At 43.4% G+C, this 20,049-nt stretch overlaps 1 protein-coding gene across 2 annotated transcripts in view; it reads right to left on the bottom strand.

Annotated features, from left to right (window-relative positions):
* Positions 1 to 20,049, bottom strand: part of LOC126092228 (transmembrane protein 62-like) — a 76,237-nt gene that overhangs the window by 39,083 nt on the left and 17,105 nt on the right. The window lies entirely within an intron of this gene.

Genomic DNA, 20,049 nt, shown 5'->3' with positions numbered 1-20,049 from the left:
AAACATTGTAACATTAGTATGCAAAAAGTAGCAACAAATTCCAGCTCACATGGCTTATGGGAGACAAAGTGAACATCAGAAGCACACAATACAATGCTGTAAACTCTGGACCCAAGTAATACTTGTTCAACAAAATAATTTTAAAAGATGGGCTTCTTAAAGAATGCACTCTCTTTCTTCCAGGCATTAGGAAAAGGCTGCTAATCTGTCCTTGTACCTCTCTAAACTAATGGAGATTGCAGATCACAATTGAGATAAAACTGCAATTAACTTCTAAACAGAACAGTTGGCCATTGCTTGTAGTCCTGGTTACGCGCTCTCTAGCCTACTCTAAACCCTATGTCATCTGAAACTGTGTAAATGGTTTATATCCCACTGCCTTTTTATTTTATTTTATTTTTTTTTTTTTTTTTGTGGTTTTAGGGCGCACAACTTCAATGGTCATTAGCGCCCTGACTACTCTAAGAATGCACCGCGAGGCACAAGTTGACAACAACAACTAAAAGGGAAAACACGATAAAAGACAGACTGACAGGCATAGGATTAAAAAACAACATCATCAAATGTCCTTAGCGAGGTTTATCAAATTGATAAAACAAAGAACACGAGCAGCTGCTCGTGGGTCATCCGCTAAAATGGCATCGAAAGTATTAGGCAGGTTAAGATCGAGGCGCAGTGTGTTAAGATCTGGACAGGACATTAAAATGTGTCTAACCGTCAGCAAGTGCCCACATGGGCAGAACGGCGCCGGCGCAGCCATCAGCACATGGCGATGGCTGAACCGGCAGTGTCCAATTCTTAACCGGGCTAAAACGACCTCCTCCCGCCGAGAAGGGCGTGAGGAGGACGTCCAAGCCACGGGAAGAGGTTTTAAGGCCCGAAGCTTGTTGTCGGTAAGTGCAGCCCAATCGGCATGCCACAGCCGTAAGATGCGCCGACAAATGACCCTGCTAAAATCGGACGAAGGGAAACAACAAGAAGCTGTCCGAGGCTGGAGGACCGCAGCCTTGGCCGCGGCATCTGCAGCTTCATTCCCAGGGATACCGACATGGCCAGGAACCCACATAAAGCTAACCGGAGAACCGACGTCCACCAGCTGCTGAAGAGAGCGTTGGATCCGGTGTACGAAAGGGTGAACCGGGTACGGATCACTGAGGCTCTGGATGGCGCTCAGGGAATCTGAGCAGATGACATAAGCAGAATGTCGGTGGCGGCAGATGTAAAGAACAGCCTGGTAGAGGGCAAAGAGCTCAGCTGTGAAGACCGAACAATGGCCATGGAGCCGGTATTTGAAACTTTGTGCCCCGACAATAAAGGAACACCCGACCCCATCATTGGTCTTAGAGCCATCTGTATAAATGAAAGTCATGTTGATGAACTTCGAACGAAGTTCCAAAAACCGGGAGTGGTAGACCGAACCGGGGGTGACCTCTTTTGGGAGTGAGCTGAGGTCAAGGTGAACGTGGACCTGAGCCTGGAGCCAAGGTGGCGTGCGGCTCTCGCCCACTCGAAAGGTTGCAGGGAGTGAAAAATTAAGGTGTTGAAGGAGGCGACGAAAGCGAACTCCAGGGGGTAGCAGGGCAGAGACATACAACCCGTATTGACGGTCAAGAGAGTCGTCAAAAAAGGAACGATAAGACGGATGGTCGGGCATTGACAGTAGCCGACAGGCATACCGACAAAGCAGTATATCGCGCCAGTAGGTGAGTGGCAATTCGCCAGCGTCAGCATGAAGACTCTCTACGGGACTGGTATAAAATGCTCCGATCGCAAGTCGTAAACCCCGATGTTGTATGGAGTTGAGGCGGCGTAAGATGGATGGCCGTGCAGAGGAGTATACGAAGCTCCCATAATCCAGCTTGGAGCGGACGATCAACCGATATAGACGAAGTAGGACGGTTCGATCCGCTCCCCACGACATACCACTGAGAACACGGAGGACATTTAAAGAACGGGTACAACGGGCGGCCAAATATGACACATGTGGAGACCAGCTAAGTTTCCTGTCAAAGGTAAGGCCTAAAAATTTGGTTGTCTCCACGATTGGGAGAGCAACGGGACCGAGTCGTAAGGACAGTGGGAGAAACTCTTTGTAGCGCCAGAAGTTAATACAGACCGCCTTCTCGGCAGAAAAACGGAAGCCATTGGCGACACTCCAGGAGTAAAGACGGTCAAGAGAACGCTGAAGACAGCGCTCCAGGACACGTGTACACTGCGTGCTGCAATAGATTGTAAAATCGTCCACAAAAAGGGAGCCTGATACATCAGCTGGGAGGCAATCCATTATTGGATTGATCGCGATGGCGAAGAGAGCGACGCTCAAAACTGAGCCCTGTGGCACCCCATTCTCCTGGCGAAAGGTGTCGGACAGGACAGAACCCACACGTACCCTGAACTGTCGATCCATTAAAAAGGAACGAATAAAAAGAGGGAGGCGACCGCGGAGGCCCCAAGTATGCATGGTGCGGAGAATGCCCGCCCTCCAACAGGTGTCGTAAGCCTTCTCCAAATCAAAGAACACAGCCGCGGTCGGGCGCTTCCGCAAGAAGTTATTCATAATGAAGGTCGACAAGGTAACCAGATGGTCAACAGCAGAGCGGCGCCTACGAAATCCACATTGTACATTGGTAAGTAGGCGTCGAGACTCGAGCAGCCAAACCAATCGAGAGTTAACCATTCGCTCCATCACTTTACAGACACAGCTGGTAAGCGAGATAGGTCGATAACTGGAAGGCAAGTGCTTGTCCTTCCCCGGCTTAGGAATCGGGACAACAATAGACTCGCGCCAGCATGCGGGAACATGTCCCTCAATCCAGATGCGATTGTATGTACGAAGAAGAAAACCTTTACCCGCAGGAGAAAGGTTCTTCAGCATCTGAATATGAATAGAATCAGGCCCTGGAGCGGAGGACCGTGATCAGCCAAGTGCGGTTTCGAGTTCCCGCATGGTGAATGGGGCATTATAACTTTCACAATTCGAGGAGCGGAAGTCAGGTGGCCTAGCCTCCTCTGCCTGTTTGCGGGGGAGGAAGGCAGGGTGGTAATGAGCGGAGCTCGAAACCTCTGCGAAAAACGACCGAAGGCATTGGAGACAGCCTCAGGGGCCACAAGGACTTCATTCGCGACCTTCAAGCCAGAAACTGGGGAGTGGACCTTAGTGCCAGATAGCCGGCGCAGGCTACCCCAGACAACAGAAGAAGGAGTAAAACTGTTGAAGGTGCTTGTGAAAGCAGCCCAGATGGCTTTCTTGCTTTCGTTAATAATACGACGACACTGAGCACGTAATCGTTTATAATTAATACAATTCGCCACTGTAGGGTGGCGTTTAAAGGTGCGTAAAGCACGTCGACGAGCACGTAAAGCGTCTCTACATGCTGCGGTCCACCAGGGGACCGGTACGCGACGTGGAGAAGAAGTAGGGTGAGGGATGGAATATTCAGCAGCAGCGAGAATGACTTCATTGAGGTGTGCGACCTGACGATCGCAGCTTGTGAAGGTTTGATCCTGAAAGGTCGCCCTGGAAGAGAAGAGCTCCCAGTCTGCCTTGGAGATGGTCCAACTAGAGGAGCACGGGGAGGGAGTATGCTGCAGGAGATGGATAACACACGGGAAGTGGTCGCTCGAATATGTATCAGCAAGTGCATACCACTCAAACCGGCGTGCAAGTTGGGGAGTACATATAGAGAGGTCTAAATGGGAATAGGTGTGAGATGTGTCCGAAAGAAAAGTAGGGGCGCCAGTATTGAGGCAGACAAGATTGAGCTGGTTGAAAAGGTCTGCTAACAAGGAGCCCCTCGGGCAGGATGCTGGAGAGCCCCAAAGGGGATGGTGGGCATTGAAGTCTCCAGTTAACAAAAATGGTGCAGGTAGCTGAGCAATAAGTTGCATCATGTCTGCCCTGGTAACGGCAGATGACGATGGAGTGTAAACGGTACAAAAGGAAAACGTAAAAGTGGGGAGAGTAATGCGGATGGCAACTGCCTGCAGGCCGGTGTGCAACGTGATGGGATCGTAGTAAATATCATCCCGGACCAGCAACATAACCCCTCCATGAGCTGGGATACCTACCACAGGGGGTAGGTCAAAACGCACAGAGGTGTAGTGTGCCAAGGCAATTTGATCGCATGGGCGTAGCTTCGTTACCTGGAGGGCTACGACGAGCGGACGATGCAAGCGGAGCAGCAACTTCAAGTCCTCTCGGTTGGAGCGAATGCTGCGAATATTCCAGTGAATAAGTGCCATCGTAAGAAAAGGAAGATGAGAGAAGGGGTCACCTCGAAGGCTGCTTAGGGCCTGGCTTCGAGCGAGCACTGCCGCCGCTATCAGTAGGCGGACAGTCATCGTCCATGGGGTCTATAGGGTCATCGGCCATCTCGGGAGGATGGCCGGGAGGGGGAGCTTCCTCTGCCGGTGAACGGCCAGATGTACGGCTACCAGCGGTGCGGCCAGGCGAAACGGATGACGGCCTGGGGCGGCAACCGCTGGGTGGCGCAGGAGAAGAAATGCGCCGTGGCGGAGAAGGAGAACTGTGCTTCCTATGCGCCTTTTTGGAAGGACGTTTGGTGGAAGTACCGGTCGAAGGCTGGGAGGTCGAGGGACGTAGGAAGTCTGCACGGGATGGTTCCTTCTTGAAGGCCCGTGCATCTGACTTCGGGGTCTTCGACTTAGCAGAAGCTGAGGAAGGGGCTGGTGTCTGTGGGGTGATGGGAGGAAGAGGAGACGTCGACCGCGCGATCTTAGCACTGGCCGAATGGACGACCGTGGTGCTGAAGGTCAGATCGCATGTCTGGGTTGCTACCTCCCGGGTAGTCCGAGGAGAGGCGAGGACAGTACTGTATTTCCCCGCTGGGAGCAGCGTGGGCTTCCTACTAGCCAATAGCTTGCGAGCAGCCGAGGTGGACACTTTCTCTTTGACCCGAATTTCTTGGATACAGCGTTCTTCCTTATAGACAGGACAGTCGCGGGAGGATACGGCATGGTCACCCTGACAGTTCACACAACGAGGAGACGGAGGTGGACAGTCACCCTCATGGGCATCCCTGCCACAAGTGACACATTTAGCCGCATTGGAACAAGACTGTCGAGTGTGATTGAAACGCTGACACTGGTAGCAGCGCGTAGGTGTCGGGACATAGGGGCGAACAGAAATAACCTCGTAGCCCGCCTTGATGCGCGATGGCAGCTTAACACTATCGAAGGTCAAGAAAAGTGTCCGGGTCGGTACAAGGTCATTGTTGACCTTTTTCATGACCCGATGGACAGCCGTCACGCCCTGCTCAGCGAGGAAAGATTGAAGCTCCTCATCAGTCAATCCGTCAAGGGAGCTAGTATAGACTACACCACGAGACGAATTCAAAGTTCGGTGGGCCTCCACCCGGACAGGGAACGTGTACAGGAGGGTGGCCCGAAGCAGTTTTTGTGCCTGAAAGGCACTCTCAGTTTCTAATAATAAGGTGCCGTTACGCAACCTGGTACAATATTTGACAGATCCGGCTATGGCATCTACGCCCTTCTGAATAACGAAAGGGTTGACAGAGGAAAAATCCTTTCCATCCTCAGATCGAGAAACTACGAGGAACTGTGGGGCAGGCGGTAGTACTTTTGTCACTGTTGGCTGGTCACGTTTCCGTTTTTGGGTCGAAGTCGAGAGAGATGGAGTAGAATCCATTGCGGAGGAATCCCCCATGATTGCCAGCGTCTCCGATGGCGCGTTCCTTCCTTGTGGGGACCCTCTCAGAGGGCACTCCCGCCTTAGGTGAATGTTTACACCTCAGGTCACACCTCCCGAGAAACAGACGGAGGGACCAATCGGCATGGTCAGAAGGTATCAGCTCAGGCAATCACCCCTCCCCGGGCCTGGCCTTTACCAGGGGGTACGCGCGTGCCTTACATGTCTACCCAGGGCGGGGACTTACGCGTTACCCCGTCACCGGCTACGCGTGCGAACGCGTGGGTCGGCCTTCAGGCACGCACAGGGAGGAAGGAAGAAGAGGAAAAAGAAGAGAGAGAGGGAGAAAGAGGACAGACTGTCTCAAACGCCAAGGCGGAGACCAGAGAAGGCAAGGAGAAGAAGGCAATGAGAAGGCAAGGAGAAGAAGGCTATGAGAAGGCAAGGAGAAAAAGGCAATGAGAAGGCAAGGAGAAAAAGGCAATGAGAAGGCAAGGAGAAAAAGGCAATGAGAAGGCAAGGAGAAGTCAAGGGAAAGGGTAAGGAAGACAGTGAGGTGGAGAAGAGCAAAGAAAGGAACCAACAAAAGGAAGGAAGAAACGAGAAGTGAAAAACCAAAAAGACCACGATTATAGGTCGTGGAACCGTCCGTCTCCGGACGCAGGCGCTAACTACCCCCGTGAGGGGGATGGACTCCTTTTAGTCGCCTCTTACGACAGGCAGGAATACCTCGGGCCTATTCTAATCCCCGGACCCGCAGGGGGGATCCCACTGCCTGTTAACATATGTCGAGATGCTTGAGAACCGAACCTGGAGATTCAGAATAGCTAATGTAAACCACATTTGCACACATTTGTCTAATCTCTCTCTCTCTCTCTCTCTCTCTCTCTTTGTCTAATCTCTCTCTCTCTCTCTCTCTCTCTCTCTCTGTCTCCCCCCTCTTCCCACTCCAATTCATGTGTATGAAGTACATACATAAATCAGGGCTTTTGGAACAGGTTTAATCTCATAGAATGTAGTGATTTTGCATCTCTCTCGCCTAAAATAAAGTTCATATACAGTTCAGTACTGAACATCAACTACAGTGTGACTGGGCTTACTGAGCGAGGTGGTGCAGTGCTTAGAACACTGGACCCGCATTCAAGAGGATGATGGTTCAAACCTGAATCTGGCCATCCTGATTTAGGTTTTCCATGAGTTCCCTAAATCACTTCAGACAAATGCCAGGATGGTTCTCCCCCATCCTTCCCTAATCCGATGACCTTGCTGTTTGGTTCCTTCCCCCAAATCAACCAACCAACCTTGACTGGGCTTAGCATGTTCCCCAACGTATATTAAGTACAACACAGGCTGTCACTAATATTCAGTCAGGCACTGTTTTCAATAATTATCAAAGTCACCTGTGTGATTATATGTCAAACACACACAAATGTGATCCCAATCATTACAGAGAGTGTTTTTAAATAACAAAGTATCACTGATTTCCTTTAAAAAGTTGACAAACATAGACATAAGACTGAAGTACCTGCATCACCTGTAGAAGTTACCTAGTAAGAACAAGTACTAATTTAACACAGTGAAGAAAGGAAAGGCAAACCCATGGATAAATGAGAAACATTTTGTTAAACAAAAATAGATGTTACCTGAAACAACCAGTAAACATGGCACAAAAATTGAGACAAATTTAGATTTTAAGTACCTAAAAGTAAGTTAACTGAATAAAAAGAATTAAAAATGATTCACCATAAAAATACCGAAGCATGTAGGAAGCTTTGCAATTGCTTAAAGAAAACTGTTCAATCGGTATATGTTTTGTATCGAAATTATTATGTGGGAACTTTCATTGTCTAACTTATATTCTGGAAAATTTAAAAAGGAAGTGAATGGCATCCATCTAGAAGCTGTTAGCTTTCATCCATATTCTTCTTTCATGTTTCAAAGTTTAATTTCACCAAATGTGAGACATTTGATGAAGATTACCATTTTATGATAACAACATCACAGAAAAATGATGAGCACACACCACCCACCCACCAAAATAAGTCTTGTTAGATAAGAGTGTGATTTGAAAAACATGATGAAATCTTGTCATTTCTGACTCTCTTTTTGCACCTTCTGTCTCTCCTAATCTAGGATTTGAAGTGATCTCCTTCTTAATTCTTATTTTCTTTTTCTTCTTTACCTATGCAATGAAGGAACTATATACAGGTGGGTCACCAGTCAGTAGCCACTAGCAAGCCTTAGACTTTGTTTAGCCTAGTGTAATGGTAGTCAGCTGTAAACTTGACTGATTTGCAATATACATAAGTCAGTTGACTCCGTGTATTTGTATTGCAAATACTGTGGAAACATGACTAACTATAGTGATACTTGTGATTCATTTGTGGAACATTTTCCAAACATCTATCCTCCATTTTGACATGGTCTCTGCAAATTAAATTTAAGATTTGAAGTGAATGGGTTGGTAGCGGAGCTTCATCACCCAGGCAGACCAAAGTCTGTTACTACAAGAGAGAATCTTAATGTTGTCACACAATTTTTAGGCAGTCGCTGCCTAAATCTCAAAGAATCGTGTCCAGGGAGTATGGAATAGCAAGAACAAGCTTACAAAGGATTCAGAAAAAGCTGAAACTGAGACAATGTCTGCCTACTTTACTTCAAGACCCAAATGGAGATGATCCAGACATGCATATGGAATGCTGCACGTTGTACACAATCTGACAAGAAGCTTATCAAAAGTTCTACAAAAACATTCTTTGGAATGATTAAATGACTATTAAGGCAAATGGCAGGGTGAATAGGCACATACGGGCAGGGATTTTCAGTGGTGGGCTAATCAGGCCTCATTTTTCAATGCGATTGTCAATTTTATAAATTACCTAGATAGGTTTAAAGAAGTGTTGTCAGAACTGGAAAATAGTCCACTTTTTTAACATATTCAGCCAGCTGAGGAAAAGTTGATACAACAACAAGATGGAGTTCCCCCACCATATGGAGTTATCAGCAGACAGGGTACTATTGAATGGTCTCCATAATCTTCAGATATCACACCCATGGTTTTTCACAGTTCAACAGAGAAATTTTGCATCAGAGTTTAAAATAATAATAATAATAATAATAATAAATCTTTGCTACTCAAGAAAGCAAATCATCAGCTGTATTGGGTGAAGTTCATGATGGCTAGAGATGAAAAAGAACACTGTGAGAGCTGATGATGGCAGCATACGTTCTGAGAGAGAGAGAGAGAATCTGTGCACTATTCACTAAAATAAAATTACTAACCCTTAACTCATGAGGAGTGGTCTTCCAGACCGCAATGGAATTCCTTATAAAGCCTCCTCCCCCACCTACCCTCCTTAAATCACCACCCCTACACATTTTTGCTGTCAGTTCCTCATGAACTACATAGCTGTTCTTCAGTATACTACAAAATGTGTTTGCAGGAATGTGTCAATTTTAATGATCCTAAATTTGATGAAATTATTCTTCGGTGGGTGGAGGAAGATGTCAGTGATATAGATCAAGAAATACACAAAAAAGATGGTGATTTTGCAGTAGCTGGTGATCACTAGCATGCAGGACAATGGTGATGGGCACCTTTCTGGTTCTCCAAGAAAACATTTAATGTCTTGGTTAAAATCAAATGCGCTTTGAATGGTTGTAAAGAAAAATGTAGATTTCATCACTGAAAGTCAGTTTTTCAGACTATCTTTTGTGGTCACGAGGCAGCACTGACGCCAGCTACGAGCGCTTTTCGCTTGCTGTGTTACAAAATAAGTAATTTAGCTAGTAATTAATTGTTTTTGCTGTCTATTATATAGTATTTACGTGCTTTAGTGTTAGATACACTTGATAAAGTGTTTCAGTTTTTATTTTCGTCTGAATAAGATAAGCGAAGTTTCTATTTAGGACAGTTCCAGGAGTGCGCAAACGTTTGTTTACATTCTTAACTGATGTTAAATACGCAGGATCATCAATTAATTCAGTGCGCAACACTCAGTATTTGCAATTATTAGTGTCATTTAGGCTCGATACACTGAAGGCAGCAATTTTTCTACGTTTTATTAGGTTATTTTTCACGTGAACATAAACGTTTCTTTACATTATCAATACGAGGGTTAATCAGCTTAAGTTAGTGTACAATACTCAGTACTCACGTTTATTAGTGTCATTTAGACTCGATACATTGAAGGTAGCAGTTTTTACACATTTTATTAGGAATAGTGATACTGACAGTGATTTCTAACCTCACTTGTATACGTTTGACTAGCGCAACCTGCGACCGTTAACAGTTAAGGAAATGTAAAATACGCGGTAAATTAGTATTACACTACAATATCTGAGTAAATCAGTGTTACAATACAACTTCTGAGCCCTTCTTTCATACGGTCTAGTTAGCAGAAAGCTAAAACTCACTTCGCTGTCTGCTTAAATACCTTAGCTTGTTGTGGGCTTTAGTGATCGTGTACTGTAAGCCCATCGGTTTCTATAAAGTAGATTCGTATTTGTGCTTTCATTCTGAACTCTTATTGTTAGCTAAAGGTTTTGTTTTGTACCTGCATCTGTCAGTGTACAATACCCAGTGTTTATGTTTATTAGTATCATGCAGACACGGTACAGTTAAGGTAGCAGTTTTTATAGTTTTATTAGGTCACTTTCGCGTGTACGTAAATGCTTGTTTAAATTACAAATACAGGGGATAATCAGTAGGTGCAGCTTACTGTAGATCACTGTTTAATTAGTTTATGATATTCATTAGATAGCCCCTAGCAGTTTACTGTAGGTCACTATCTTATTCTTTAGTATTCACTAAGTAGCCCCTAGCAGAAAAATAAGCACCAGATCTCGCTTCTACCATATATTTTTATTTTCATTATTGAGTGTCCTTTCTGCCTACTAGAGTGCAGCTGTTAACCTTGGGTGGCAGTAGGTTGCCTTAAGTTTTTTTTTATAGTAAATCAGTTACTAGTTAGATGGATAGGGACTGTGTCTGTTGTGTGCGGATGCAGGAGGAGTTGGCCACAGTCCAAACACAGCTGGAAGCTTTGTTGGCTACAGTCAATAAGCTCCAGAGTGCCACCTTGAGGTGCGGTGGGGATGGGGTGCTTGGGGCAGCCTCTGCTGTACTAGATGTGCAGGGGGGAATGTCACAGCTCTCTGTCACTGAACTGACCTCAGGAACGACTGAGCCGGCCAGCCCACTCTCACCTCAGTGTGGGTGGCAGACTGTGTCGAGGTCTCGAGCCTCAAGGCGAAGGCTGCACAGGGTACGCAGGCTCCTGCCAAATCCCATGCACTTTGCTAATAGATTCAGTGTGCTGTATGATGCTGGGGGAGGGGGGGGGGGGGGGGAGAGGCTGAGCCAGATCAGCATGCACCTTCTGCCAGGATAGTGGCCGCTCCTTCGGCAAGGTCCGGACAGGCACGTGGGGGTAGGGGTTTGTTATAGTGCACGTCATTTACGACAGCGGCCGAGCTTAGGTTCATTCTGCGCATCAGACGTCACAAAACACAGTCAGCCAATGAACAGAGAGCTACGTTGCCAGAGCTCAACTGCAGTACAGAGCACGGACGAGTGTCTTCAGTTTTAGAAATGTTCAGTCATAAATAAAGTAAGAGAACAAAAGCAATGTCTTGATAGCAGACTTCCTTTTATAGAAAGTTTGGAAAAGCATTCTTTATACCAATTGCTTTATATTCTATTAATTAATTAAACTAAACAAGCAATAAGCTTCCTAATTCAGGCGATAGCAAGGAAAGGTGTTTGTTTCATTCTCACGAACTGTTTTTTCTCAATAAAGAACAGCGGTATTTGTTTATTTCCTATTGTACTTCGACGAAATGTGAGTAATTCATAGTCATACCAACAGCGTTTGTTGGTATTTTGTGTGATATTTTAGAGTCGTCGAGGAGTTGAACAATGAGCTCTGACGGCGTAATGGTTAAGGTGTTTGGCTGCTAAGTGAAAAGTTCTAAGTTCAAACCTTGTTCGGTGCTTAATATTTTCTTTATTTAAAAACAATATCGAAGTGTCTTACTTCCTGAATTTTATTCGGTTGAATGTAATTTTTTTAAATTTATAGTGCTTTGTCTCAATCATAATACGTTTTCGGTTCTAATTTTGTCCTCCAATATTTCTCTTCACAGCAATTAAAAACAATGAAAAGGCACACATACAATATTCATGTTATCTGTTTTGTTTGTATATCTTCTCTTCCACAGTCACTGTTTTACTATTCATATTGAGATATATTCTTTCACGACAGTATTAAAAGTATTATTTAGATAAGAATTTCGAATCGTATGTTGCCGAGCTACTTGATTGTCTGACGTAAATCTTTGCTTCGCTGCTTTGTCAACATCACCATATTCAGTGTTTTCGTCGACTGATCTATGTTTTAGCAAGTATTTGCTGTCCGTTGTGACAAACACAAATTGTTTGCGCCATGCGCCTCACCAGGGTGTATACGTGGACGAAGAAAAAAAATTCCCGGATTTTTTGCGGATTTCCCAGTTAAAAATACACTTTCTCCAGGATGAAAATACACTTTTTCCATGTTAAGTAACAGTCTACTTTTCCTCAGAACTGTAAAACTTATCAATCCTTTCAATGGTTGTGGTTTTATACACCGACGTAGAATTTCCCAACACTTTGGAAAACTAAACTCAGGGGGAAAAAACACATTTTGGGGAGATGTCTGATGTGCAGCAACATGTGCGCTGCGTATTTTCATATTACGAAAGTATACATTGCAATTCTACCAAACACCCCAAGTTACTTTCCGAAGGACTGAGATCGAGATTGCGATGCACTTTTGTAAGCCGGTCGTAGCTCATGTCAAGCGATCTCGCCAGCCCATAACAGCAGATATTCAGACCACAGGACACGCGATGTAGTCAGCCAATAACATCATCACTGTTAAGTAGCGCGAACACACAAGCAGGAAAAGTTAATGGTTTAAATTAATATACATAGTGTTGCTACAAGAAAAGAAAAGCTTTCACGTACCCTATAACACTGGCCTCTAAGATTAATAAGCTGCAAGAGAAGCTAGGCTTTCACACATAATGTTGATCTTTTTGCGCGTGTTACACTTCAAGATACATCACAGAAATGTGCCAGCAAATTTTTTAACAACGACATAAATGTCTGATCTTCTGGGCTCGAAAATATTCTAAATGGTCGTTCTCAAAGATTTGAATTTTGAATGAGAGTCAAACGCTCTGTGAGTTAAGAAATTCATCGGACATTCGTGCACAGATCTCATCTTGTGTAAAAGGAAATTTTCTCTACTTGAAAGTAACGCTTTTCAAACAACCATTCGGAATATTTTTCTGCGACCTGTTAGATTCGTTTTAGCAGTTGCGCCAGATGACAGGCGTCGCCGCGCTTGTGCAGCTATGATGACGCAGGAAGCCCATACGTTCGTATGTGTAAAACATTAAAAGATCTTACATTATGTCATAAAAGAAACAAGACGTTAGAGGATACTCCAAGGGCATGGGAATTTTCTCAATCCTACTAAAATGCATAATTCGGCTTAAAGTGCACATTCGTATGTCCAGATTCAGATGTACCAGTACCGCATTATCTCATGTTTGGTTCTTTATTATGGCATAATGCCATACGTGCTAGACAATGAAAAAATGCACTTGAAATGTAGCGAGCAGTTGAAACTAGGCAATAGTGTGGAATTAAACACTTCGTTTCAAATAAGTTGACTGCCTCAGCAGAAAAGATTAATAAAAGTCAAATTTCTTTAACAAACCGACAAAGATAACTTCATTGTTCTGCAAGGCGATTAACGCTTGACTGTCAGGAAGGTAGAAACAAACTAAAATCTGAAACTAATAACTTATTTTAGCCTTCCATAATTATGAGCATGTATTTTAATTCACTTGATAGCCCTGACCACAGAAATCCATTTTGTTTTCATTTGACGTGAGAGCAATAAACGAAGAGGAAACAGTAAAAATTGTTAGTTCACCTAAACAGGTCAGTCCAAAGGATGAAGGGTCTGTAGCAAAATCCCAGAGTTAATCTCCAAAATAAACATTAGCAATGCCAATATTGTATTTGGTACCAAAAGCTGATTGAAACCGACATAAAAAGCAGTGAAATATTGACTCGGATTGGACAATGTTTAGGAAGGATAGGACTGAAGCTATTAGATTAGATTAGATTTACTTTCATTCCAATTGATCCGTAGTGAGGAGGTCCTCCAGGATGTGGAACATGTCAGAAAAACAACAATACATGACAAATATTTACAACTAAAACAAATAAGCTAATGTACCATTCCACAGGTCCCAACTGGAATGATCGTCATTTTTTAATGAATACTATATGAAAGTCATTTTACAAATACTAATGCACTGAATTTAAAATAAAAAAGTTTTTTATTTATTTATAAGGTAATAAACATGTAATACAACTACTATAATACTTATTTACAATGAACACATTACTGCACTGAAATGGTGCAGAAGTTAAATTGTACTTACACACACACACACACACACACACACACACACACACACACACACGTTTACAATGAACACATTACTGCACTGAAATTGCGCAGAAGTTATATTGTACTTATCAGTTGGTTTTACTGAGAAATTCATCAAGGGAGTAGAAGGAGTTGGCCACCAATAAATCCTTTAGGCTTCTCTTAAACTGAATTTCATTGGTTGTTAAGCTTTTTATGGCTGCTGGCAAGTTATTGAAAATGTGTGTTCCTGAATAATGCACACCTTTTTGTACAAGACTAAGTGACTTTAAATCCTTGTGAAAATTATTCTTATTTCTAGTATTGATTAATGAATTGAACTGTTGGTTTGAAAAAGTGATATATTTTTAATGACAAATTTCATTAAGGAATGAATATATTGGGAAGCAGTAGTTAGTATCCCTAGTTCCCTAAACAGGCTTCTGCAGGATGTTCTTGAGTTCACACCACATATAACTCTTACTGCACGTTTTTGTGCCCGGAAAACTTTAGCTTGGCTTGATGAATTACCCCAAAAAATAATCCCATATCACATTATGGAATGAAAGTAAGCATAGTATGCCAGCTTTTTCATTTTTATATCCCCTATGTCTGACAAAATTCGCATTGCAAACAGAGATTTGTTAAGACTCTTCAGCAGTTCTGTAGTGTGCTCCTCCTAGTCGAATTTATTATCAAGCTGTAATCCCAAGAATTTAACACTGTCCACTTCTTCTATCTTCTTGTCATCCTATGTTAGACATATACTCATGGGACACCCCTTACAAGTTCTGAACTGCATGTAGTGTGTTTTTTCAAAGTTTAGTGACAAAGAATTGGCTAGGAACCAGTGATTAATGTCCACAAATATTTTATTAGCTGATCTTTTTAAGATTACGCTTGATTTGCTATTTATTGCAATGTTTGTATCATCGGCAAACAAAACGAACTTGGCATTTGGCAATTGATATACACAAGAAAAGGTAATTGATATACACAAGAAAAAGTAAGGGCCCCAAATTGGAACCTTGTGGGACCCCACATGTAATTAGTTCCCAGTTGGATCATGCCTGATAGCTTGATACATGGGAGGTGGTGTGTTCATTGCAGTTAAAAGCTGTTTAAACACAGTTGAGATCGATACTGGGTCGGACTGTGAAATAGTCTGGATAAAGTTGTCAATAAGACAAGGACTGGCCATTGTATTAGGATGTTTTTATAGACCACCAGCACCCGCAACAGATATCACAGAACGTTTCAGGGAAAGTCTTGAGTACATAGGAAGTAAATATCCAAATTATCCATTAGTTATAGGTGGAGACTTTAATCTAGCATCCATTGACTGGGAAAATTACACGTTTATCACAGGGGGCAGAAGCAAAGATTCGTGTGAAGTTATTCTAGGAGCACTCTCAACATACAACCTTAGGCAATTGGTTAGAAAACCAACTCAGAATTGGACCATATTAGATATCTTGGTGACAAACAGACCTGATCTTTTAGAGGAAGTTAATCTAGAAGAAGGTATTAGTGACCATAATGTGATTGTGGCTTCTACGAGGTGCATTCAAGTTCTCGACGTAATCGCCCTGCAGACGTACACATTTTTCACAACGCTGACGCCATGATTCCATGGCAGCGGCGAAGGTTTCTTTAGGAGTCTGTTTTGACCACTGGAAAATCGCTGAGGCAATAGCAGCACGGCTGGTGAATGTGCAGCCATGGAGAGTGTCTTTCATTGTTGGAAAAAGCCAAAAGTCACTAGGAGCCAGGTCAGGTGAGTAAGGAGCATGAGGAATCACTTCAAAGTTGTTATCATGAAGAAACTGTTGCGCAATGTTAGCTCGATGTGCGGGTGCGTTGTCTTGGTGAAACGGCACATGCGCAGCACTTCCCGGACGTTTTTGTTGCAGTACAGGAAGGAATTTGTCCTTCAAAACATTTTCATAGGATGCACCTGTTACCGTAGTGCCCTTTGGAACGCAATGGGTAAGGATTACACCCTGGCTGTCCCAGAACATGGACACCATCATTTTTTCAGCACTGGCGGTTACCCGAAATTTTTTTTGGTGGCGGTGAATCTGTATGCTTCCATTGAGCTGACTGGCGCTTTGTTTCTGGATTGAAAAATGGCATCCACGTCTCATCCATTGTCACAACCGATGAAATAAAGTTCCATTCATGCTGTCGTTGCGCGTCAACATTGCTTGGCAACATGCCACATGGGCAGCCATGTGGTCGTCCGTCAGCATTCGTGGCACCCACCTGGATGACACTTTTCGCATTTTCAGGTTGTCATGCATAATTGTGTGCACAGAACCCACAGAAATGCCAACTCTGGAGGCGATCTGTTCAACAGTCATTCGGCGATCCCCCAAAACAATTCTCTCCACTTTCTCAACCATGTCGTCAGACCGGCTTGTGCGAGCCCGACGTTGTTTCGGTTTGTTGTCACATGATGTTCTGCCTTCATTAAACTGTCGCACCCACGAACGCACTTTCGACACATCCATAACTCCATCACCACATGTCTCCTTCAACTGTCGATGAATTTCAATTGGTTTCACACCACGCAAATTCAGAAAACGAATGATTGCATGCTGTTCAAGTAAGGAAAACGTCGCCATTTTAAGTATTTAAAACAGTTCTCATTCTCGTCGCTGGCGGTAAAATTCCATCTGCCGTACAGTGCTGCCATCTCTGGGACGTATTGACAATGAACACGGCCTCATTTTAAAACAATGTGCATGTTTCTATCTCTTTCCAGTCCGGATAAAAAAAATTGGAGGCCTTATAACTTGAATGCACCTCGTATGTCAGTGGAAGTTGCAAAAAAAAAAAAAACAGCGTAAAGTTTTCTTGTTTGGGAAAGCAAATAAAAGTGTCATTAATGAATATCTTCATAGTCAGCTCCAAGCATTCACTGTGAGACACAAAGATATTGAGCATCTTTGGTCAGAATTTAAAGGTATTGTCCACCATGTGCTAGAGAAATATGTGCCTAGCAAAAGTACAGGGGAGGGAAAGGATCCACCTTGGTACAACAAACATATTAGGAAGTTGCTGAGAAAGCAGAAAATTTCGCAGTCGTTTTAAATGTAGTCACTGCCCCGCTGACAAACAGAAATTGTGCAAAGTGAAAGCAGCTGTCAGAAGGACAATGAGAGATTCTTTCAACGAATTTGAAAGCAATATTTTATCTGCAGATTCTAAAAGTAACCCCAAAAAATTTTGGTCGTATGTAAAATCTATAAACTCTACAAATAATTTAATACCTTCTCTTGCTGACAGTACGGGTAATGTAACTGATGATGATAAACAGAAGGCCGAAATTCTAAACCTAACTTTCAAAAACTCGTTTAAGGGAGTGCGGTAGAGGACTGCAGCACCATTCCCCCTTCCAATTATCGAACAAATGAAACGATGGCTGACATAGTGTTTAGTGTATCTGGGATTGTACAACAGTTAAGATCCTTAGATGCCAGGAAGGCATCTAAGGATGACTATGCTACAAATATAGCACCATTCTTATCCATCATCTATCAGAGACCACTGGAACAGCGGAAAGTTCCACGGGACTGGCAGAAGGCCCAGGTCATAGCAATCTATAAAAAGGGTAGAAAATCAGATGCACACAATTACCGACCAATTTCACTGACATCGATTTGTTGTAGAATCATGGAATGTATTTTGTGTTCTGACATAATGACCTTTCTAGACTCTGAGAAGCTCATCTGCAGAAACCAGCACGGTTTTAGGAAACAGCGGTCATGCGAGACACAGCTGTCCCTCTTTGTGCACGATATACAACAGGCTGTAGATACTGGCTCCCAGGTTGATGCCATATTTCTCGACTTTCGAAAGGCATTCCACTCAGTTCTTTCACTGTCGCTTGCTACAAAAAGTGCGCGCTTCCAGTCTATCCCATGACATATGCGGTTGAATAGAAAGTTTTCTAACAGACAGGGAGCAGTATGTCGTCCTGAACGGGGTGACTTCAACAGAAACAAGCATAACTTCAGGTGTGCCCCAGGGCAGCGTAATAGGTCCTCTGCTTTTTACAATTTACATAAACGATCTGGTTGATGGTATTGACAGCGGCCTTAGACTGTTTGCTGGTGATGCTGTAGTCTACAGGAAAGTAGATTCACATGAAAGTTGTGAACAAATCAATAGAGGATTTGCAGAAAATAAATGCATGGTGTAATGACTGGCAGTTATCTCTCAATATTAGTAAGTGTAACCTACTGCATATAACAAGGCGAAAATCCCCATTAATGTACGAGTACAAAATAAATGCCCAGTCTTTGGAAGCAGTACTGTCCGTCAAGTATCTGGGTGTGACTATTCGAAATGATCTCAAAGGGAATGATCAGATTACAAAAGTAACGGGTAAGGCGAACTCTAGATTGTGGTTTATTGGTAGAATCCTGAAGCGATGCAGTCCTTCAACAAAGGAAATAGCTTACAATACGTTAGTTCGTCCAGTTTGGAGTACTGTTTATCTGTATGGGACCCTTACCAGTTGGGTCCGATTCAAGAGACTGAGGAGGTCCAAAGGAGAACGGCAAGATTCGTGACTGGTACATTTAGCCACTGTGAGAGCATTACAAATCTCATAGAATGTTTGAAGTGAGACACACTTGCAGATAGATGGCACACTAAACGCAAGGGGCTGTTCACTAAATTCCGATATCTGATCTTCACCGAGGATGTAGAGCACATATTATTACCACCAACTTTCAAATCGCGCAATGATCACCATTCAAAGATAGGGGAAATAAGAGATCGTACTGAGGTGTTCAGACAGTCGTTTTTCCCTCACGTGATCTGCGAGTGGAACAGAAGGGGGGAAATATGACTTTGGCGCGAATTGTGCCCTCCACCACACACCGCTTGGCGGCTAGCGGAGTATATATATAGATGTAGATGTCCTTAGGATGTGCAAGTTTTATTTACATGTTTAATGTCTGGAATTCAGTTGTGTGTGAAAATTTACTTGCTACAGAGCTAATATAATTTCTCTGAATGTAAAATTCACTTGTAACAGTATGTTTTGTGTGATATTCAAGAAACCACACAAAAGCATATTATATACTGCACAAATTATTTAGTGCAATAAAATCAGCAATGAAGCCACAGCATTCACTGGGGTGGGGGTGGGGTGTGGGGGGGTGGGAACCACCACACACACACGATCACAAACACACGACCGCCAATGAATGTGCCAGGCCCGAGGTGCTGGAGTTGGCGGTCGTGTGAGGATGTGTGTGTGTGTGTGTGTGTGTGTGCGTGTGTGAATGGTGCATATGTATGTGTCTTTTAGTGATGAAGGCTGCAGCTGAAAACTATAAGTGAGTGTCTTTTTATCGTGCCTGTCTGCAACTTGATGTGTTTTCTTTACGATAAGTAGCTATCTGTCTTTTCCTACATTGTTGATATTCCTACCTCGAGTTTCCATTGTTTGATAACTTAAATTCAAATTTTCAAATCATGTATACTCTAAATACATCCCAGAGACCACACCTCGTAGAATACTTTACACAAGAGTCAGCACATGAGTTAAGAGCTAACTGTCTCTATAACTAGAAAAATTCCTGTCCAGGGAGGAGATTTGACAGTGATAACTGCACAAAGAGAAAATGAGACAAGAGCCCCGTGTTGGACTAACACAGTATCCCCAACAGCAAGAGGGGTGAAATGGTTGCTAGTTTTTCATCTCCCAATTAACTGCAACAATCATATTTTTACAATTAACAATATCTACAGAGCCTTGCTCATTTAATTCTGTTTTTATTTCTTTATATTTATCCAGTGTTTGCAGGTGATAGATACACTTGGCAGTAAAAGTTCAAAACATTTGTTTTAAAGAGCCAAACTTATTACAAA

The sequence above is a fragment of the Schistocerca cancellata genome, chromosome 7 (assembly GCF_023864275.1).
Source record: "Schistocerca cancellata isolate TAMUIC-IGC-003103 chromosome 7, iqSchCanc2.1, whole genome shotgun sequence".
Taxonomy (NCBI): Eukaryota; Metazoa; Arthropoda; class Insecta; order Orthoptera; family Acrididae; genus Schistocerca; species Schistocerca cancellata.
The sequence above is the reverse complement of the archived record's forward strand: the minus strand, read 5'-3'. Positions and strand labels throughout refer to the sequence as shown.